Below are 23,638 nucleotides of genomic sequence, written 5' to 3' on the forward strand. Positions count from 1 at the left end.
TCCACCCCCCCCGGACCGGGAGGGAGGGGGAAGGGGAGCCGCTCCGCTTCCAGCCGCGATTGGCCGTGCTTTGCCAGCCCGAGAGCCAATGGGAGGTCGGCGCTCACGGCGCTCGTCACCAGTCGCCTGGGGACGTGGGGAGCCTTCCCGTGGCGGCGGCGCCCGGGCGCGGGCTCCCCGCCGTCCCCCACCAGGCCGGCGGCCCCTTCCTGGGAGTAGGGCCGGGCCGCCGCCGTCCCTGTCACCAGCGCCCCCGTGTCTCCCTTGAGCCGCGGAGGAAGGAAAACAGGAGTAGCTTCTCGTACCGGAGAAAGGGCGGTGCGAAACAACCCCCCGCGTTGCGGGCGGGGGCGGAGGGGGAGGAGGGCGGGCAGCTGCTCAGCCCCGGGTCTTGAAAGTTGCGCGAGGTCCCCAGTGCCCGTCTGAAATTGGCTCTGGTTTTCACCGGCCTTCCTAATTTTACGGCGGTTTCGCCTGTCTCTGATGAGCGAGGGGGAGGGGGGGGCCGGGCGGGCGTCTCCCGGATCCCGCCTCTGTCGGGCTCCTCACGAGGGGACTCTGGTGCTGACCCCCCCGCCGAGGGAAGGGACTTCAGGCTCTGATGTTGGTGATGCTCTGAGAGACGAGATAGTTTGAAAAACTCCAGGAAGGAAGAGAGATCCCAGTGAAAACTCGGATTAGGGAAAGGCGAAAGGCCCGTGGAAGGGACTAGGCGGGAGCGAGCGGAGGTCGAGGCAGCCCAGGGCCCCGGGGCAGGCGGGGAAAGCTTGGGTTGATCGAAAGTATTGGGTCGTTCTGAGGCCTGGTCTCAAGTGAGGTTTTCAAGGCACCGTGTCGTGTTTGGTTTCAAAGGAGGCTGGAGGAATGACGCGAGAGCTGGGGAATCAGAGAGTGGGGAAAGTAGGCTGCTCCTGGTGTTTTGAAGAATTAAAAGTACACAGGTGTCAGGGCTTGCAGCAGCTTGGCTAATCAGTTTTCCATGGAGGAAAGGAATGAAACACTAGAGATCAGTATCAGAAAATGGATGTTATTCACCCTTGTGTAACAGCAAGTTCATGTTCACCAAGTGATCAGGCAAAAGGTGTAGTGTTATGGATTATCAGGCTACTGGATATAAAAACCTGAAGATCTAGAGTGGTTATTACAGTAAAAACACCAATTTAGGTAACTTGATGACATTTACAAAGATAATTCAATCTGGAGTGGTTTAAGCATTGAGATTTGTGAAATGCAGCTGAGAGGCATAAAGTTTTGAGCTTTAGCCAAAGTTTGAGTACTGGTGGAACAGGATTTCTAAGTAAAAGCCCTGAGAAATAAAGTACACAAAAATGTAGCTGGTAAGAGGCCAGGAGTGAGTATTACTCTGGTGGGGGGGGGAGACGGGGGAGGGACACACAGAATTAGTTAATATCTGCAGCACACAATGGTTGTAGATGGCAACAACTGAGGTGGAGGTAACTGTAAACAAGGGGGAGAGTTTCTGCTGGGTTATGACTGAGAAATAATTCTGTCTTTTGTTAGCTGGACCGAGGGATTCAAATAATCCTACAAATTGTTATACTGTTGCTGCTGTAACTCTTCTGCCCTTGCATGGGAAAAACGGAGGGGAGGAGAAAAATTCCATTTTTACATTCACATACACCTTGCCCTCAGACAGTAAACTTAATCTTTTCTGGCATTGAGTATGAATATTTTTTCTGTTAAGAACTTTTAGGTAGATGGAGTAAGTGTGTGTAATTCCCTGCCTATCGTATGTATGAGGGTTTCCTGTTTTTTCATTCCCTCTCTTCCCATCACATCCTAGATCTTCTCATGCATGACCAACTCCTACTCATTACCTGTCAGACAAGGTGCTCTTAATTAGTATTCACTCAGAACAGAAGTTATGGCCAGATTTGGCTCATTTAATTTTAAGGGAATTTTCTGATAAGCGTTTTTTTTTTTTTCTCTCCTATAAATTACCATGTTATGCTTGAACCAATACCATTTTTTTTTCCATTTACAGTGGACATGGATATCCAGTTAGGAAGGGCATTCTACTGTCTTCTCTTAGAGCTGAAAAGAAGCTTCAGCATTCAGGTCTCACAGAAAATTGTACACAAGCATGCATGATTCTCCAGATCTACTCTAACTCCTGTCATCCATGATCTAAACAGAAGTAAGGTACATATTTTCTATTGCAGTATCTATCTATATTTGTTGTCACATTATTTTAAATTTGAGCTGTGCGTAATTTGGGTAACCTTTCTTTTCATTTCAGTGTAAGTTAATATTCTCAAAAAACATATCTCAAGTATTAAATGACAGACCCATCAAAGCTCTAGATATAAATTCGCTGAGTTCAAAATCCATGTAGAGTGCTTATTAACTGAAGCACAGTGAACATCCTTTCACCCTCATAAAACAATGGGTTGTATAGGCTAATGTAGCCCCAGAACTTAATTAATCTGTAAAAGTTTGGTGTTTTTTTACTGTCTCTGCAGATTTAGGCATTATTTAGTCGTTCAATACTTTATTCTGATACTCTCTTGTGTTTTCATGATCATGCAAATAAAGTTTGAACTAGGTGGAAGACTACAGTTTGTCTTCAGTCTGTGCTCCTGGTGGAGGTTATACCATTCAGATGCCTAACAGAAAAATATGTATTCAAGACTGCCATTTGTTAGCTAAATTTGAAATTTGCTACTTGGGATAATTAAGGTTAAGTATTGAGACTTAACCATTATCATACTGAAAAGAAAATTAGATATGCACAGCAATTTATAATGAAAACTATTTCAAATAAAGATTATGTCACATATATTGATTAGTTAAATAAGAAATTAAATATACCTATGTAGAAAAAAGTTCCTCTTTAGACTAAAACAGCATTTTGACCTTCTTAAAAGTGGCATTAGCTTAAAAGAAGTGAAGTGCAAACTGCATTCCTTGAACGTAATCCTGTCAACACAGAACTAACAAATAATGTGTAATTTACACTGCTTATATTTTTGTACATCTCAGTTTAGTTAATGAAAACCATTTACATATTATTGCACTTAAGTTGAGTCAGATTCAACTTATGTTCTGCGTCACTGAATAACCATTTTTAAATATTTTCAACTGTTACAGGAAATATATACAAAACAAGTATTTTTCTTGAAAATTTATTGTTAGAGATGGATGATTTTTGACAGAGCTTTGGCTGACAGTGTTTAAAATATTTTTTATGTTCTTCAATACAGTCTAATTTTAATAAAGCTATGACAGTATAATGTTTTGTTGGATTTCTTAATGTTTAGATTTCTTAAGTATTATCCATACCAAGCAAGAATTTCTTCACTCGCTTGTTTAGCTATGGAAAGCCATTGCAAGGAGAAGGGTATAAGAGGCCTACACCTTAGCTCTCTTTCTAATTAGTTATTCCACACTGTAGTGCATTCATTTGAATGTTGACACAATGTTTTAGAAAGTACTCATAACTTACTATCGTTCTGAAACAGTGATTGTTTTCTGATTCTGCTCTTTTCTGCAGTTAATGAAACCAGTTTTTTCTGGTAATTTTTCATTCTATCTTTATTTTTTTGCCTTGGCTTCCACGTTAGATGTGTGAAAAAGACACTGTGTGCAAATACGTAGAAACAAATCCTAATGTAGCTGGTTTAATTATGGATATTTACTGTTCTGTGGGTTACCTGCCATTTGTTTTCCTTACTGACAAACATCTGAAGAACTGTTCTGAATGTCAGCACTTAACTTCTTCAATCGCATTTGCTATAACTAGTATCTAGCTATATAGAGGTTCAGTCAGCTTGAAAAAAAATAATTAAGAAGTAATTGATGGTGGCCCTGAGATCTAAACAATCAGAATTCCTTCTTTATTGGAGGTTACTTCTGCCTGAGTTTTTCAACTGATGCTTCTTGAAGGTGGTAAAATTAAATAAAAAAATAAACCAGGATGTAGTGTTGGTTCTGCATGTAGTCCAGAAAGCCATCATTAAAAAAATACCCCAATAGAGTCGTAAAATTGAAATGAACCAACATAGAATATGTTACAATCAAAATTCTATGGAAATGTAAGTAGATAACCCAATCCATAAAGCTAAGGTTACATTTCTGTTTAAACCATAGACTCTCTCTATATATTCAGATGAATTGGCTTGAGTGGGATGATAAAAAGATCTGGGTGGGTAGTACCTGATATTACATCATAGACAGACAAAAAGCTAAGACAAAAATTGAAAGTCATTTTTAAAATAGATGTGAGAAGTGTTAACATTATAAATTTCTAACCCAGCAAATAGTTCCAGCAGTCAGTGGTTCAACTGAATAAAATAATTGTGAAAAATGTAATATTGCCAATTCTTACATATTTAATAGGGTTTCTTCTCACATATTTTTCGTTATCGAAAATATCCATCATCTTCCACTATACCAATGGAGCAGAAACAAAAAGTTGTCCTCAGAAAGATAGTAGGACCAGAGTTTTCAGAGTTAACGGTAATTACTGTTTCTGTTTCTTTCATTGTTCGCATCAGAGGGACAATCCATGGCCGATGTTGCAGAGACATTAGAAATTAAAAATGATGGAGCTGAAGAACTGGACAAAGAGTTTCACCAAAAGCAGCATAAGAGGATGGGAAGAATCCATTTTTTCTGAACTTATTCTTAGTCCAGTGTTTAGACTGATGCGGAAATCAGAAGCTGCTGCTTTCCTTCTATTCTACAAAATAAAAAAAACCAGTGTCTTCATACTGAAACTACACTGAACACGCATATACTTTTAATTTATGTTTAAAACTTAAAAATTCTGGTAAGTCTTTGTGTAACATCCCGTTTCTCATTTATTTTACATGTAACTAATCTTTTTCTCTAGTTTCCTCAGTCTTACTGGACTGCCTCCCCCCAATCTAATCTCACTCTGCTCTTTTGTTTCATCTTTAATTATCAAGCATTTTAAAATCATAGTTGATTCTCTCTGTCTGATTTGTATGCCTTCTTGTACTGAGATCTGCCTGATGTTCTTGCCTTCATACAGTATATGTATTGAGCTCTTCCTTTGTCTTTTTAATTTTTCTTTACATTGCCTTCTGTATTTTGGTGGATTTTCTTTCTTGACAAGCTTTGACTGGTCGGTTTTACAAGCACAGAAACCGTGTATAAGTAGCAGTTACAGTTTTCAGATACTGTCCTCTGCTCCCTACAGTAGATGTCACTTCTGGCAATTGGATACAGTGAGCACGTACTTCGCACTGTATCATATGTTGTCATTGGCGTAGCCTGTTTCAGGAAGGGGGCTCTGAAATGGACAAGTGCTGCAGTGGCTTTCTTCTCTCGTGCAGACCTGGTCTTCCCACATTAACATCTTGTCTCAGAGCAAAAAATACTGTACTACTGAGAAAATTTTAAGTAACACAGAGGGAAAGGTAATGAAAAAACTGCTGGAAAGCAGTTTGTCTTACCCTTCATGTTTGGCCTGCCTATCATATTTTTAAAATGTTTTATTTTTGCATTCTTTGCTCCTAGATGTGGAATGTACCTTCTGTGGCTGTCATCTGTATCCCAGCAGCCATCATGTCATTTCCAAAGTTTTATAGTAAGCGGTGTTCAAGTTCCCAGGAAGGGAACTGAACCAGCCCGCAGAGTGCCAAACCCAAGCTGAGTCTGTTCAGTTGCAGATACAGCACCAAACCACTGATAGTTAAGCTGTAAGGGACTAGTGTGACTGCAGAGTCCCATATCACATTGTAACCCCTAGATCTGATGAGTACTGAAACATCCAGCTGGCTCTGTAGGCTGTTGATGTGGACCTCTGAAACTGGAATGCAGCTACACAGCTTTCAGGTGTGGCCTGGCTCTGGAAGTAGTTTAGTCACATTTGTATGGTGGTGTTTTGACAGGTGAGACTTAAAAGATTTCCCCCGTAAGACTGGTAACATCTACATATGCAAGCTCTAGTGTCTCTGCATCTGCAGCCTTGTTAATCTGCCATTTGAGTAAACAAACCCAGCATAACTGTCTTAGATAAAAATGGTTATATGCTGATCAAGTTTTAGATCAGAATAATGTCTCCCAAGAGCTCCAGAGCTAGTTGATGGGAAAAGGCATCTTTAAAAGGAGTAAATCATCATTTACTCCAGGCTATGTCTATGTGCCAGTTGATTTCATAGAGTATTCCTACTGGTCTTAAGTCTTAAACTTGCCACTTCAGTTTTCTTTCAGTACTACACACTCTCTCCTTCTCCTGCCCCCCTTCACGAAGACAGTTGGTACTATAACCTGCTAAGGCATTTGTAATTTTAGGAATAGAGATTTTCATTGCTGCAGATTTTGAAATACACTCTTCTCAGACGTGAATTGCATTGAGCAGTTGAACAGTGTTACATGTGCTGTGGGCTACGATTGTGCTGTTCTGAAGAACACAGGATCAGTTTCAAATAAAATGTGTTGGGGTTTGAGTCACATATATTTATTTGGCATGCCTGTAATCTGTGCATCCCAGCTCTCCTGCCCCATTTAAGTCAGAGGAAAAGAGATACAATAGTAGCAGAAACTTCTTTTGTTGACTTGAGTAAGCAAAAATAGCAGTGTTAATTACCAAAAGTGATATACCTGCATATATCTGGTTAGAAAAGCTCAGGAGGCTTTTTTTTCCCTTGCCATGAAATTCTCTGCTAGGGTGGTGTTAGCACTCTCAGGCCTCCTGGAGCAGTCAGGTTGGGAGTGCTTCTGGCTGCAGGCAAAGGATGACACAGAGCCAGAAGTTATTTTAGCTGTCAGAGTACAAGTTATGCTCATTTCATATTTTGAAACATGGAAAGTCCATGCTAGAAAAAAAGTACGTATATTTTAAGTTAAAGATGAAAATTACTGAAATGAAATTAAAAATGAGATTAAATGGAATCTGTGGCCATAGACATTGGTCTCAAGGATGTGTCTCGTGATCAGCTGTCTGGCATTCTTCAGATTACTTTTCCAGTTTACTGCTTGTGCCTTCTTGGTTTTTTTCTTCTGTTAAGAACAAGCCTGAGATCATAGCAACGGGCTGGCGTGTAGTCACTGGTGGGTATATAACCAAATGTTCATAGACATAACAAACTGATCACATCTAGGTAACGGTTGATGTACTATAAAATAAAATCTGGTCATGCAATCATATGCTAAAAAAATATTTTAGAATGTGGTACCAAGACAAGTGTTTGTCTTTTAGATTTCATGTATAGAAGTAACCTATTCATCTGTAATGATATTTTACAAATAATATAGTATATTAAGCCATTCTTTCAAAAGTTTATGGATACCTACTTCCATTTTTTTTTCTCATGACCCATGATGGGAAAAGAAATGTCTTCTTTCAGTGTTTCTGCTTTCAACCATTTGTAACTTGTCTCAGAGGTATATTAGGATACAAAGTGAATGTGTCATCAGAAAGTGTCATACATTATCACCTCTGTCCTAGTCATTGACTGTAAACTGCAAGCACGAGACATTCTCCATGGAAATATGTTGATTTGTCTCTGGCTGTAACTGACAGCGAGTCAACAACAGACTCTGTGTCATCCTTTGCTTAAATCAATAGGGTGTTTTGCTAAATTTATATTGCTATTTTCTTTAGAAGCAACACAGTCCTTTGAAGTGAGAAAAATTATATGCCACCATGATTAATAGTTTGAAACCAAACAGTTTAAAGAGCTTCCCTTGAACGACTCATGTTAAAAGGAAGTTACTGTATTTTGTATCTTAAATAATTTGCCTGTAAGTTTGCCCGATTTCGTTAAACAAACATGGAATTATATGTAATTTAATTTGTATGAATTAACATCTAACTTGTCGAGCCTCTCTTCTGTATATAGGTTCATAGTACACTATCATTAGCCCTCTTACTATCATTAGTAACAACAATTTCAGAAGCTTTTAAGACCAACGATCTACTTACAGGGACAATCTGTTATGTAGGTATTTCTTACATGCTACTTTTATCTTTAAGAAAGATGAGGAAAGTTATATTCTATATAATATTCTACGTTTTAAGTATTTTTATGAGAAACAGAGAAAGAATATTTTAGATCCAACAGACCTAACAAAAGATTTGTGCTCAATATTCAGCACGCAGATTGCTTTTTAAATGTCTCTAACAAAACATTATTTTCTTTTGGCTGCATCCAAACTCTTGATGCTTTCCAAAAAAACAATTGAGGTTTTCCTCCAAATTTGGCAGAGGTTTTACACCAATTTTTTTGCTTTTATCTGCTTTTTGGATGATGCAGTTGACCATTGTTAAGCCTTTGATGTATGTGCAGATGGCTGGGGCAGTCAAAGTGAAACTTCATAACTGTGTCTGAGGAGCACATTATTTATAAGTTATATGAAACTAGATTGTCAAGAGATGTAAAGGATCTCTGGAACAGATCTGGTCTCAACCAGTTAATTACAATGCTTTCCTAGAATCCCTCATCTGTGGCTGTACACCACACCTTTAGGTATGTAGTGGAAGAAATTAAATGGCCCGAATATTCTCCCCTGTTTTATTCTTCCAGTTCTTGAAGCACTGGTGAGAAAGGTAAAAATTATGAGAGGTTAGCTAAGTAAGATACTGCCATTGAAATTAATTAATTAATTGAATGCGGCTATGGGGAGCAATATACATGAGTGAACTATATGGCAGTAGCAAACATACGGTTAGGTTCACAACTTTATGGCATGTAAAGTTAGTGGGAAGATTAAGGAAGAGCAAAGGAAAGAAGGTGGGTAAAAGGACAAGGCAGGAAACAAAGGATGAGAGAGAAGGAAAAGAGCATGACATGAAACCGGGATCTAAGAAGTTAGAATAGGTTGCATAAAATAGCTAATGAGACTAGTGCAAAACAAGGCTCAAGATTTTAACTTTTTTTTTTCTCTTTTTGACTATACTAACCTCTCTTTGGTCTTTTCTGCATCTGTTTCTGCTAGCACTGACTGCAATATATTTTCTGCCTTCAGCTATTCTCATACAAAGCCATATAGATTGAAGCACAACTAGACCGTAGGTCTGCATCATGGAGGAAGTGTCACTAGCACATTTTAGAAAGGTTCTGAAAAGCAAGAGCAGCTAAAGAAGGAAAAGAAAAAAAAATATTCTGAGGGCAAATCTTGTAAGTGAAATATGCTCATCCTAAGAGTGGTAGACCTGGGCTCCTCCAGGCATAACTATTTGCATGATATGCTGAGTGCTTTCAGGTGCCTCATTTCTAAGAGAGATTCACTTTTGACTGGAATGGTAGCCACTGAGTACCAGGGAGCAGCAAGAGCAAGACTCTAAGGTTAAAGGCAAACCAGGAGATGAGAGCAGCCACAGCACAGGATGAGCAGTGCCCTCATTGCCAGGGCACAGTCCAGTAGCACCTGAGCTAGATAAGCAACGCAGGGTGATAACAGCAACAGATCCTATGAACAGTCCAAGGAACATAAGGCAAAAAGCAAGACAACAAGCTAGATATAAGGTGAATCCAGGAAACCTGAACAGCAGTGCAGGGATGGGAATGGTAGGTACACCTACAACATAGAGCAGCCTGAGGCTAAATGGATCTTCTGGGGCCGCAGGCAGGGGTTGTGAGTGGCTGTCCCAGGTGGGGCTCGTCAGGGCCATTACAGCCTATTGCTGCACTCAGCCCTGACTTTGAGCTCTTCAACTGATCAAGCCCAAAGGGAGCTCTGTCATGACATAAGGTGGGAGGCCAAACTTTGCAGTGAATACATGAGTGCAGGGTATAATAGCCAAATTAAGATCGTACTGATTAGTCATGTCTAACGTACACCAAGTTAAAAAGCTTCTGATTGTTTCAGATTACCTTAGCAGGCATTAGGTCTCTTGTAGAAATTATATGGATAATTGTTGTCAAATAGGTTTGTGATCTTTCTCATTTGTTTTATTTGGCCTAATGCATATATCTTAATGTGCAAGGCAAGGACAAGTAAGCAGACCAATGCTTGCATTAAGCCTTGAGTAAATGCCGAAGGCCAGTGTTTTCCCCTTACTTCTTCTTAGTGGAAGATCGTGTTAAAGCCAGCTCATTCTTGTGTGCAGCTACAGGACTTTTTACAGCATTTTGTAATCCAGAAGATCTGAATCAGTGCTGAAGTCTCCACCCTTTACATCATGTGAAAGATTGTTTCATATTGCTTCCTGGCAGCTCTCCATTTTCTACTAACCCCAATAAATAAAAAACCTAAATAATCAAATACTTGGCAATAAAACAACTATACATCTTCATAGGGATTATATGCATTTAACTGTTTTACTTAGTCTCTACTTTTTCATACAATTAGATGAAAAGAAAAAAATCCATTGAAGAAAACCCATGTATGAGAGACGAAGATTTATTTGATTGGGTTTTTGTATAGTGTGAAAATTGCTCTGCTGAAGTCTGCAACTTCTCAAGTAAAATAACAGCCTGAAATCAGTGGGGCTACATGCAAGTGTGAGGGTATACCTACATGGCGTTTCTTCTTGTGTGTGTGTGTTGAGCCTTTCAGTGGCAAGAAAGTCTTCAGTGGACTCTGAGATAGAAAAGTATAAGTGTATTCTGCTAACATTTTGCTATACATTATAGCAATGGCAGAATCTGATCCTGCAACAATTAAAGTCTTAGTATATTAAAAAAAAAAAATACAATTAATTATGTGCTACGTTTGCCTCTGTATGACTTAATACCCTGCTACTGAAGCAGGCAAAAATGCAAGGATAATACAAACCTCTTTTTCCTCCCTCAAGGAATGGAACTTTATTTAACAGAATTCTGAACAATTTGTTAATGTTAGAGAATGCCCACTAATTATTTCCGTTGGCTTTCCTGGTTTTAAAGTCTGTATCTAGCTAATTTTCAGGTGTTTCAGTGCTTCACATAACCATTTCCTATTGAAAAAACAGAACTCTGAGTGTACTCTAGATTACAGGTAAATCTGTCTGTGGCAGGTAAACGTTTACATTTAAATCTCACTTTGGCTTCTAAGTAGTCGGTAATTGCAGAGCCCTGCTGATTTAAAGCTCTTGTTCTCTAGAAAGAGGGCTTAATCTGCAGAATGGGAAATGAAGCTCAAGAACTTTCCTTTCTCTAAGAAGGTAACTGATACTTTTTCTCAATGTGTTTTAAACACCTGAATAAAGCCATTTGTATTTTTGGCATATAATAGCAAACTGAACCCATAATGACACAAAGTTAGTGATTAAGACCTACGAATAGAATAGCATAAATGGTTTCGAGTCTCTAGGACAGTAGAAGCCACTAGAAACTAAGCAGCATGTAAATAAGCACGTAGCTAAAACTCATGTGACAAATGATATTATTTGGTATCCAACTGGGTTCATGGGGTTTCTTCATATACTTCTGTATTAAGGGTAAAATTACACAGACAGATGAAAAATAGGTATATAAAACAAAAAGACCCTGCACAACTAAAGCTCTTTAATCACACTCTACTTTCTTTGTACACATCTTTTAACATTCAAAAAAAAATTATATGAAGGCTACTGCATAGCTCTTAATGTATTTCATGATAGTCTAATACCTTCCAAAAGTTGCCAGAATCTTTAGAGGAATATTTAGAAATATAAAAGAAAAAGGGATTGCAGTAATTTCCTGAACTTCAGCTGTGAAGAAGAGACAGTAGAAGCATCTTATTTTCTGGTGTAATTCACTAGAAACAGCTTTTAGAAAGCCACAATGAAAGATGCATCATAGGCATCTAAGGGTTGTTCTGAATAATTTTGCAAATGGCATACTTTCTTGGATTCTAGTTTAGGGTTTTTTCTTCTCTGTTATGACACAGAAGCAGCCTTAGACATTGTTCAAACCAACTTTATCCCATATCCTTAAAAATTTTTGTGAAATTTCTTGCTTATAACTTCTGGGCCGGTTAGACCTTGGCTGTCAGGGTAGCTTCAATTCCTTCTGTAATGTGCATACACTGCTGTTGCAAGTTCATCTAGCCAAGTGACCCTGAGGCTTTTTTTGTGGCCTTTCATTTGGTACTATCTTTACTACCGCTGACATTAATAAAGTCAATGTATTACCTTTCTTTATTCTGACTTTCTACCCTGCAGCCAGGAAGGATCATTGCAGAAGATAACAGTAGCTCTTCTTTATTCTGGTGATTAAATATAAGAGAAGTCTTACAGAACCTTCATTTAATTCATTCACTGATGCCCTTCAAACATTAGAATTAATTTCTTTTATCACAGGCTAATCATTTTTCTGCAACAGAAACAAACTAAGTATATGGTTGCAGTGTCTGTGTGGCTTTTTAAAACTAGTTTAGCTCTTGCAGAAGAGCGACACCATTCATCGCAATCAGAACTTGGGAATCAAAACGCAATCAGGCACTGAGAGTCCAGACTGTAATAAGTACTTGATTTGTGACTCAGAGCTGCAGGGGACTGTAATGTCTGAAGACATTTCTAGTTAGAGGATGAAATATGCTTTTCATTTCACAGAAAGGAAAAGACATGGGAACGCGGCAAGGTACAGACCCAGCATTCAAATAATGCCAATTGCCTTCTTAGGGAGACATGATGTAAACGTTCCAGCGCACCAGGATGTAAATCTGACCTACTATAACCAGCTGCCAGATTTTCAAACCAGCTTACTCAATACCTACATTTTATTGGAAGCGATAAAAACTTATTAAAATATAAATATAGATACAAAAAAATTAACTCTAGTAAAACCATTCCGTGATGGTTATTATTTAAGCATCCTCTAAATATTTTTAGGGTTATTCTTGCACACTTTTTTTTTCTGGAAATGGTCACACGGTCAGGTAACACCCAAAGGTGGTGTTATTGCAAAGGTCAGTAACATCCAAAATCTCTTCATTATTTCCTCTGCCTAATAATAGAGTGTAAATTCTTTGGGAACAGGGAATGTTATTATATGATTTTATTACCGCATCTCACCTGTGTAGCTCACTATCACAATGCTCCCTTTTAATAGATCAAGTAGCTTCTGACCTTGTGATATTGATGTAGAAATCTTTCTGCTGACAACTCTTCTTATTTTGCAAGAGTTGCTTTCAGAAATACAGTCATTGGTTGGTGCAAAGGAAGGAGGGAGTTATGTTGTGCTACTCCTAATTGTTAGTAAATTTTAGTGGGACCTTGGATCTGTCATAAGATTCATATTTAACAAAAAATTATCTGAAACTGCCTATTTATGTCAGCACTGTATTAAGGAATGTTTATTAAAAAGCTGCAGAGAGATTTGTGTTTAGTCAGCATCCTACTGTTGTTCTCCTCCCATCTGGGAAGTTAACACCAGAGAGCTTGATTTCTTTAGCTTATTTTTAGATTATTTTTCTTCACAGTGTAATTACTAGAGCAGCATTGTAATGCTAGCAAAACCCAAAAGCTCATAGACCTGAAACACTACAAAATGGCTGGGAAGAATCCAAACTAAACCAGTGCTAAAAACTTGATAGGGCTTCTTATTCCTTGAAACAGAGGATGGACTCTATTTTTCTAAAAGGACTTGGATCTGCCGATCAATTCAATAAGTAAACAGCTTTACCCATAGAGAAAATTTAAATATAACTCTTGTTATATTTAAAACCAAAAACTTTAATGGGAGTTGAAGATTAATTTTTAATAAAATTAAATAACAGTGAAGTAATGATACTTTTCATTCCCATAGCTTTTCAGTGTAAAGATAATAATTTTCCTAGATCTTTGTAGAATAGGCATGTGTCATTATCTTTATTTCATAGCGAGCACAACGAAGCACAGCAAGGTTAAACAAATTTCTCAGAATTAGAAAAAAATAATAGGGAAACCCAAGACTAATACTCTAATTTCTTCTCATCTTGTTCTGTTCTGTTTTCACGTGATCAGCCTTTATGAAGTTGTCATCTGAAGCACCTTTTAACAGGTTATACCCATGAAGGATTTAAATGAGAGGCTTCTAAAGTTCATTTAGAAGATAAACTATGAAGACAGGGGATATAAAAAGCATTACACTGAAGATAAGTTTTGTCAGGAATAGATGGTTTAAAGTCCCTGTCATGCTCCTTAGTTGGATGCAAATTTCTTGTGGACTTTCTTTTCATGACTGGAGTGCTCACCAAAACAAAACCAAAAACATAACTTTTTGTTTTTTTCCCATCAATAGGTCTTACCAGATTTTGGAGGCTTCAAAGTGAGATTGCTAGAAGCAAAACAGTCTCCTGGATAAATTATATGATAGATACCCAGTTTGGGCAGCTTCAAAAGAAAAGAACCAACACTTCAAAGTCAGTGGTTTTTCTGTGGGGAAAAAAAAAATATTTAATATTTTAACGTATAGGCAGTATACCAAATGGAGTTCCTGAAGTGAGTAAAAAATTACAATCCTGACATTTCTTTTTAGATTTGTCTTTAGGGGGATGACATTTGGATGAGTTCAAAAGCTGTTTTCGTGAGTTTTTGCAAATTTCTTCCAGAGCAAAATTTAGCTACTTTCACCAGGCATCACTGCAACTTGCCAGGAAAGTGTCAGAATTCTTCTCAGTAAAACTGTTTCTACACATTTTTCCCAGGTAGAAAAAAAAAACACTTTTGCAAAGAAAATGAGTCTTTTGACTAAGGGGAAAAAAAAAAACAGTCTAGTGATTTGGAAAGAAAACCCTAAAAAAGCCTTCTTGCTGAAGGCTATTTAATTTTATCTTTGTAAATTTTAAAGAATATTATTTGTATTCTTGTAGTGAGTTCTACTGTTTGCTGATCTAATCCTTGGTTAGAAAAAATGCTCTACAACCTCCAAAATATTTTTGTGATATGAGGATGAGAAGGTTGCTATACTCTACAAAGGAGCATTTTTTCTGTAATTGTTTCTCTCTAATATTTGATTGTTTATTTTGCATCTTATAGGTTAGCGAGCTGTGCGGTCCATGCTCAAATAAGTCTGTACAGTTGCATCTCACACCGTGAAACAATCGTACAAAACCGGTTATTCCTTCAAGTCCTGAGTGCCTCTGATGAGACATACTGCTGATGGGTGGACCCCAGCCTACTGTGGTGGGATAGACCAGAGCTGCCTGCATACGCAGCCTCATACACTTGCTCCCCAAAGTGGCAATGGTAAGGAGTAGTCTGGGAAAATACTAGAGTAATTTTGATAGGACTTGACAATAAAATCATCCTGCACGTCTGACAGTGTTTGTTTTTTTCTAAAAGACTCTATCGTGGCACTTCAATTTTAGGACTGTAAAGGGGTGCTTTGCTGACAGTGACTCCAGCTATATTACAGTTTAGTTATCGGACTGTATGCCTTACTTGCCAGAGGTCTTAACTCCCTACTGCTAGAATGCCTGGTACTGTAACGAGAGGAATGCCCAGTACTTCCTCAGTATACATGTAGACCGTACTTGAAAGGTCTCCAAGACCCAGTCTGAGGTTCAAAGCAAATACTCCATTCTAAGTGCATAAAGGAATCGTGATGCTGTGTTTCTATCTCTTTCGTTGTTGAATAAACCACTTTTGGGTGGATTTTCATTTTGGGAGTTTTTTGAGGATATCTAAGAGAAGGCTTGGCGCTGAAGAAGAAAAGAATTACAAGCTTAGACATTGCTTGGAAAGCACGTATTACGTAAGAACACAATTTGATCACAAAAATATGACACCTTTGGGTTGGGATTTGTCATGTCTAGCTCTAACGTAACAGACCTGAGTCCAGATTCTGTTGCAAAACCTCTGTTGCTGGACTGGCTTCTGTCAGAACCTTTGCGCTTTTTTCCTGCAGACTTACGAAGTAATCTTTCCATTTTCAGTGAGTGCAGGAACCCTAACACAGAACTTGCAGTTCTAGGGCTAGTCAAGCTTGTAAGCCTGCTGCTTCAGGGACTTAGTGAAGGTCATTCAGGATCTGTGTCTACAAGGCACACTAGAATGTGTCACAGATAGGAAGGAAAAATATGTAGACATTTCTGTTCATTTAGAAACAGATTGTGTCTGCAAGCATAATGTCATTAGTTTTCCTTCTCAGAAGTTTTCTGAGCAGAGAAATGTCAAAAGGCAAAACCCTAAGGGAACCATTCTGGTATGATTTCTTTTATATTTAAAGATAGTGTTCAGGAGAGGCAATACACTTGTTAAAAGGGTAGGTGTTTTAATCTGAAGTGAAAAATGGAAGGCATTCTGTAAAAGACTTAAAAACAAATTCATCACTTCACACATTAGGCTATCTAGAGATGAGATTTTGGCACAGCGTTTGAGGATAAATGGCATGTCTGTTTGATCAAAGAAGTTTTTGGAGATTAGCTGAATATTAAATATGTAAATACACTTGCCTCTAACAGGTATGTAATTGGCAAGAATGATCAAAGTATCCTTTCAAATCTCTAGACAGATACTAAGTATGCATTTTCCAGTGTTAAGAATTGTACTTTGGTTTTTTTTACTTTTTACAAGAGCTTCTTCATCTGCTCTTCTTGGGGAAAAAGATCATACTGATAAAGACGACTTCTTTTGAAAGGCTGAAAGAGGAACATTTGTTGTGATATATTGATCCTCTGGAAGCAGCTGATAGTGGTAAAGCCCACTCCATCACTCAGGAGTCTGGCAACCCTGGCAACAGGCTGGCCAAACTGCATGAATCTGGTTTTTTCATTGCTTACATCCCTGTACTAGCAGCTGTTATCATACTATTAGCCTTCTGTAGTCCTCATGTAACCTCTTGAAACTTATCTGGGCTCCATGCTCTGAGACTACCTGCCAAATTTTTAAAAAAAGGATCATCATCACCTCTTTCTTTCTTTTCATTTTCCACCTGGGGGAGAAATAGCTTGATTAGTTTGGGTGATGATAGGAAGCTGGAGGAAATCCAATCATGATTTTTCAGTCTGAAGGATTTATTTCCTTTCATTTCATTCATTTCCATTCAGCTGAAGGTAATGAGGTTATGCAGGGCACAATTTTGAAATGATAGGTTTTGCTTAGGTACACTATAGCTTTAAATTGGTGATTTTGATGAAGTTGCATGAACTGGAGTAAAGCAGTCTCTTCCCCCAGAGATACGGTGGCTCAGCAGTGAAGACACGCAGTGATTTTTTTTTCTTTTTTCTCTCTCCCCACTAAAGCACACAAGAACAAATCTGCTGAGTAGGAAGTGCTATTTTTACATAATCACTTTTCAAACCAGAGCCTCACTGTAGACATTTTGAAGAGACCAAACTAAGCATCCTAGCAGTCACTTCTCCAGCTGCAAAACTGCGTATGAGAAGCTGTAGTGTAGGTCATTTAATAATTTAATAGTCTCCTCTTTATCTGTTCTGCTGTCAACTAGCTGAAGTATTCCCTGATAAGTGTTCTTCACATTTTTGGGATTAACCATCCAGAAATTCCTTACTTACGTACAGACAGTTTATGATTGCCAAAAAGGGAATTTTGAATTGTAGGTTTCTAAAAATAATGTAAACGTGATCTATTTTGTTTTGAAATTTCTTTTTGATTTACTGGAACGCATTACTGTAACATCTGAGCATCTAATTTATTCTCATAATCAGCCCTTTGAGATAGATAAATGTTGTTATTCTTATCCTCATTATTCAGATAAGAAGTGTTTTGCTTAAAGCCATCCAGGACCTGCATAAGAGAGAAGGGAGCTAAAACAATCTTTCATATCTCAGTCTGAATTGTTCAAATGCTAACAAAGTAGCAGACGTTATTAGAGGGCTTATTTACAAGTTGATGCAGAGGCCTCTCTTCCCTGATCACGCTCTTGACTTCTATCCTCTCACCTCTTTTTTAGACTCCCTCCAGCTGCTGCCATTGACCTGCAGTTCCTATTCTCGGCACCAGTAGTCGTGGCAGCATATTTTTCCCCATGTGGGTTAAACTAAATTTCACTTTTGTCCAGGATTTGCTATAATCTGGGATAACTCTTAGCAACTCCCTTCTATCTATTGTCTATCAAAAAGAAAAAATGGTGTTAAAAGAAAAAAAAAAAGCCCCCCCCCATTCATGAGTCAGGTGTGATAATGATGTAGTAACAATGACTATTCAAAACATTTGTCGAAAGCCAGCCTTTTGGCTAGAGAGCATAACTTTTCATTAAGTTTATTACTGGTTAAGATAAGGGTGAAAATTTACCACATACGTAAGTCTTTCTTTATCATTTCTGCAGAAGTTTTTACTTAAGAGGCATTGGCTGACATGAGGCAAATTAATCTCTTTGCATGCCAACTGGGTTACACAGTGTTTGTGATACGCAGCTGACATTTTTAAAAAGTCAAAAAAAGCAGTAGGAAATGTAAGGAATTTTTACGACTTTCTGCCACCTCTTCCTTCCAACATGAAGCACAAGGTATTTTTTTTTTTATCCTGAGAGCAATCTCCTTGACTTTGATAGCTCGAATTTCAGAGCACCTGCCTAAGCTTTTACAGCAGTGTGGCATGGGACTGCCGTATCCAGAAATGGGCTTTGAGCTGAGTTGTAGTTCACTGACTTACAGTCTTTGTGGATAACAGTCACTAAACATCAAAGCTTAACCTCAAAGAACTTTTTTGTTTGTGTTAGAGAGTTTTACATTTCAAATACTATCCTTATTAACCTCAGAGTTTGAATTAATATTGCCCCATAGTTTCTCGTGAATATATATTCTACTTGTCAGGACAGCTGCTTTCAAGACCAATTAGCTTTTGCTTCCTAGCACAGTCCTTCCTGTTTGTAGAGCAGCCTAGATGATGCTGAAAGTTAAGATCATTTTAGGCTTAGCTGGACAAGGGCTTTTCTCATCTACACCCAATGAAGTGTTTTGCCGAGTTCTGAAATAAGTATAAGGAAAATATACACAAAGTGTCTGTGTGTGTTTGTATACCTGTCTCTTCGCATTTATCCTTTTATTGGAAAGACATTTTTCCTGTGGTCCTCTGAAGCAGAAGGAAATAGTATTTTAATTTTGGAATTGGACTTAAATGTAGACATTGTACTTCCAGATGTTACATTTCTGATAGATACATTATGATAAGCTATTAATTTGCTATGCCAGTATTCAAGTAAGGAAGCAAAACCATGCTGGATGGACAGGCAAGTGAGTGCATCCTACCCAGAAATGGTATTCTGTAAATCACCTTGAAAATGACCCAATGGACTTGTGATATCCAAGCAATAGATTTAGGTCACTGCATGTGCCTGCCTTGTAAACAAACAAATAATTACTGTGTTATGTTTACATTCTAAGATCTGAAGTTACGTACTCATCTACAAACTTGAAGAGCTGGAATGCTTTGTATAAAACGATCATTGGCTACCATATTCTGTACATCCTTGTGTAAAAAAAAGTGTTCCACTGAAGAAATCGCTTTTCATTCTTAGTATTTGATGACTTATCTACATTTTAGATTTTTTCTTACATAACAAAGTTTCATCAACAACTTCAAAGGTAATTCAGTATATTTATAGAAAGCAATGTGTTACTTTATGTAGTTTATTCAGTAAGCATTGTTTTTAATGCATTTCAGAACTACAGATGTTTCCAAATTTTGTCTGCTAGGTTGAATTAAAAGTGATTCTTTACCCTCTTTTTTTTTTTTTTTCTTTTTTTAAAAAAAAGATCATTCTAGAAAATTGCTAGTGTGCTATACTGAAGAAGTGTGTATTAGATTATCTGGTAACACATAATTACGCATTGATGCATTAGTATGTGAACTCTCCTGTTGTATTGCTTTCCCTGAAGACCCTACTTCTACCTGAAGAACAGAAATACAACAGTAGTATGAAGTAGCAAGATATTACTTGGTAGAAAAATGTTTGTGAGAGAACTTCTTTTCGAATCTCAAGATCAACAATTTGGTTTTTCATGACAAAGTTGTTTTCGTGTTTGAAATCAAGGGATCGTTTCAAGGGCTGCTAAAACCCTCAGACTTTGAAAAAAATTAAATGCACACAAGCCAATTGCTATGAAAAGCGGCACAGAACTACGACAAATGCTGTTTTCTTTGTGTTTTCCCCAGTCATTGTCTTTCATTGCTAATGACTATGTTAATTTTTGTTGATTTATATAAAATTACAATTTATAGATATAAATTTAGAGGCTGTCTACAGGTTAAGCTCTTTGAGATGAAAAAAAAATGTTCAGGATACTTATGCAAGATTACAGACTTGTAAAATGAAAGCAAGAAAGATTTATTTTTCTAATATAATTTTAAAATTACAAATGTACTGTGCCATATTTCTATAACTAATGAGATCCAAAAGACTGGCTCCCCAGCTGATGGAATTCAGTGTTACTTGATAGTAAAGCAAAATCTACATAAACACATGGCTCACTAGGTAGAACAAGGCTGCAGTGTGTTAGCTAAGCAGTAGGAGAAATTAAAACAAAAACTATGCAATGACTAGGTAAAAAATAAACATGTTCTTCTTAGTTTTTCCTCAGATTCATCTGTTTAAAAGGAAAAACATGTTTTCAGTTCTAATAGTTTTGTTTCACCCTTTGTTTACAAGTGAGAACTAGTTAATTTACTATTTTTCCCGGTAAAAGAGCTCCTGGAGTGAATGAGTACTTGAGAAATATCTGATAGACCCTGTGCTTGGGATAGTTCAGTTTGTGTTAAGCTTTTGGTTAGTTATATAAGATGTCCAATATCCTAAGAAGGCCAGAAGAATTTCCCCTTCCTTTCAAATTGTTTTATCGGTCTGCATTTTATTGAGGCATGTAATGCCCTCTGGTGGTGCACATGTTTTATGTCAAGTTCAAGTAGTGGAAAAGCGGGAACTGAGAATTGGGAGTGCATCCTTTCTTCCCCCTTGATTTATAGCTCAGTGACAGAGCTATTCTAGCTATGTACAGTTTTGATAACTCTTTTGACAAGTGGCTGAGGTTAATAGTGAGGTTTTATTCAGAGCTGCTTCGAAGAGGTACAAAGGTCTTGCAGCCCTGTCATGGGCGAGCTGTACTGTCCTTGCAACAGATAAAACTCCTGCCAGTGCTGAAGCAGAATTACGGGCAGACTTAATTGCACTAGTCTGAATTGCACTATCATAGGACTAGAAAGAAATCACGTCTTATTCAGAGTTTAGGCCTATGGGTCATTATTGCACAAAGAAGACTAGATGACAAAGAAAGGATTTATCCTGGTAATACGCATCAGTGGCCTACCTCTGGCATTTTTTCAAAGCTCATGTTGACCTGGACCCTAGCAGCTGAACAGTTCTGTTGCTGCCAGAGATAAGAAAATTTTTAAAATTATTTTTTAAACCTTATTAATGCTTTGTATACCTAATACATTTTCTTAAAAAGAACTGCTGTGAATCTTTTTTTAACGGTTACCAGAAACAGACAGTGGAAGTATTTTATTTTACCCCAGCAGATATATATATATATGGGAAGAAGAGTTACCTAGCTAGTGTTTTGTGAAGGTTTTCGTTTTTGTAGGAGAGGGGATGGAAAGATGATTGAAAAGATGATGAATGGACAATAGGCAGAGGCAACCCCTCGTCCCTGCCTCCAGTCTCATCTACCCGGTACTGTCTTTCTTTGAAAAGCAGTAAGCAGAGGTGGTAATGGAAAAGTAAAGAAAAATATATAGGAAGTGGTAACTGGAAATGAACTTCAGGCTGTAAGTAAAGGTACTGTGTCTGGCCACTTTATTCCTGTGCTGCTCCAAAAGACAATAGTTTGTACACTCTATCCACATCGAAAGGACAACAGAGATATACCTGATAGATAAATTGATAATTTTCTTGACCCAAGTTTTTAAACACAGTAGTCATATGTAGCTTTATAAACCTACTGGCTTTCTAACAGAGAGGTCACTTTCCTATGTCAAAGACCATCAGTCTTAAAACTTGCTAACCTTTACACCCAAGACATGACACAAAGTATTAGCAAGACAGAAATAAAAAAGAAAAAAGCCCACAACATTTATAACTTACAGGATTCCAGCAGATGAGAAAGAAAAGCGGATACCTGAGGCTTTTTGAAAATTCAGATTTTCTGTTATCTTCCACTCCACCTATATTTAAATACTACTGCTGCTGAAAGGTGTTGAGATTATCCAACATAAACCAATCTAGACATTAAAGAAATTTTTGCCTTTGGTCAGATTGCTAGTGACAGTGTAGTGGTTTGCAAAGGGCTGATTGTGAAATCAGGCAAACAACAATAATTCAGAAAGTTCATTTTAACGTGACAGAGCTGACTGGAGGCTCGTTATAAATACCAGCTCCATATAAAGAAAGGCAGAAGGGAATTGACTTTGGTATCCCCAGCTGTTTTTATTCCTGGAGGTCACAGACACACACACACAATGTGAAAAAGAAAAAAAAAAAAAAAGTAACTCTTGCTTATAAAGGGTCAAACCCATTTCACCCACACATTTTTATTGAAAATGACTAAAAAACGCCACAACACTCCAGTTACTTCAACTTTTACATCCCTTTGACTGAAAACCGTTCTGTACATTCAAAAACCAATCTTTAGATCACGACTGCCCTGTTACTGTGAGTACCCTGCTCGCGTCTTTAAGATCTCTCAAAGAAATTCCTGTGAAAGCCCTGTTTTGGCAGTTAAGCTGAGATGTGCCAATTGGCTGAGAAAACTATGGTCCATTTTTAAGTGTCTGACTGTACTTCAATTTTTAAAAGCCTTGAGGCAGTGCTCCGCGAGAACAGTGAGCTGACTATTTGTGGGGATGAAGACAGGAGGATCTAGACCTTCCTACCTGGAAACAGCAGCAGAAATTGTCAAGAGATATAATTGAAAGCATTTGATATTATCTACGGCAGGCGTGAGGCCCCAGAAATTGAAGGCATGTCTTCCAGTTATGTGGATGCCATTTGGCATGGCAATCTGAACAGGATCTGAAAAATCAGGAGGCTACTGGGACAGCAAAACAGTGACAGACTGACTCTGTGGTAAATCCATTAGTCGAAGCCATTCCTAATGAACCCTAAAGAGACCAGCTCAGGAGAGACTACGGGAAACGGAAACTCATGGCACATATTACAGTTCAAATGAGTAATTGCCATCTAGATTCTGTTTTGTGGCTTATCAGCTTCTGGGGCTTGGAACAGGTCATTTATTTTTTGAAAAAGTTGGTTTCATTCATAGGGTATTCTGCCCCTGGATAATTTTTTTGACAACAGGTATGTGGTTAAACCTGCAATTTTTCAGACAGTGTTGTATTGATTACTTCTCACCTTTTATTGTATGCTCCTTAAAGATCAAATCACCTAGAGCACATTAAGGAGTAAACTGACTTTCAGTTGCATGCCTTTTTATTGTACTAGGTAGTTTGGATTAGTGGCATGTCAGTTTGCAGAGTGTGTTTACAGCTTCCTCTATTGCTGTACTTCCATAATATCTAACAAAACGGAAGCTGTGGTCTTGCAAAAAAAAAAAAAAAAAAAAAAAAGTAAATCGGTTCAGAGATAGCTACTCACTCTACAGAGAACTTCATTCATTGAAATAAAATATGGTGAAGTTAGTGGAGCGAGGTCAGACGCTAGTGAAACAATCAATATTTGATTAAAACAAAAGTGTGCAAATCAAATATGTAAAACAAAGGAAAAAAAGGTGCAAACTCAACTGAATCAGTCCTGACAAGAACAAAGTACAATGTGAAACTAGGAGAATTATAGGTGATGTGCAAAGCAAAAAAAAAGGGGAAATACCCACAAATAAATATCAGAATGTATCTTAAAACAGATTA

The 23,638-nt window shown here is 37.9% G+C and overlaps 1 long non-coding RNA gene across 5 annotated transcripts; it reads left to right on the forward strand.

The window, feature by feature from the left end:
• Positions 1–44: 44 nt before the first annotated feature.
• LOC142053396 (uncharacterized) lies at positions 45–23,365 on the forward strand. 5 transcript variants are annotated; one of them, XR_012659204.1, is made up of 4 exons: positions 45–318; positions 2,006–2,163; positions 4,518–4,792; positions 14,855–15,134. It is a non-coding gene; the product is annotated as an uncharacterized LOC142053396 (long non-coding RNA). The 5 variants fall into 5 exon arrangements; XR_012659202.1 differs by lacking the exon at positions 45–318 and adding an exon at positions 19,165–23,365 and having other exon boundaries at positions 377–2,163; positions 4,518–15,064; XR_012659201.1 differs by lacking the exon at positions 45–318 and having other exon boundaries at positions 377–2,163.
• Positions 23,366–23,638: the final 273 nt, after the last annotated feature.

Source organism: Phalacrocorax aristotelis, chromosome 2, assembly GCF_949628215.1.
Source record: "Phalacrocorax aristotelis chromosome 2, bGulAri2.1, whole genome shotgun sequence".
NCBI classification, from domain to species: domain Eukaryota; kingdom Metazoa; phylum Chordata; class Aves; order Suliformes; family Phalacrocoracidae; genus Phalacrocorax; species Phalacrocorax aristotelis.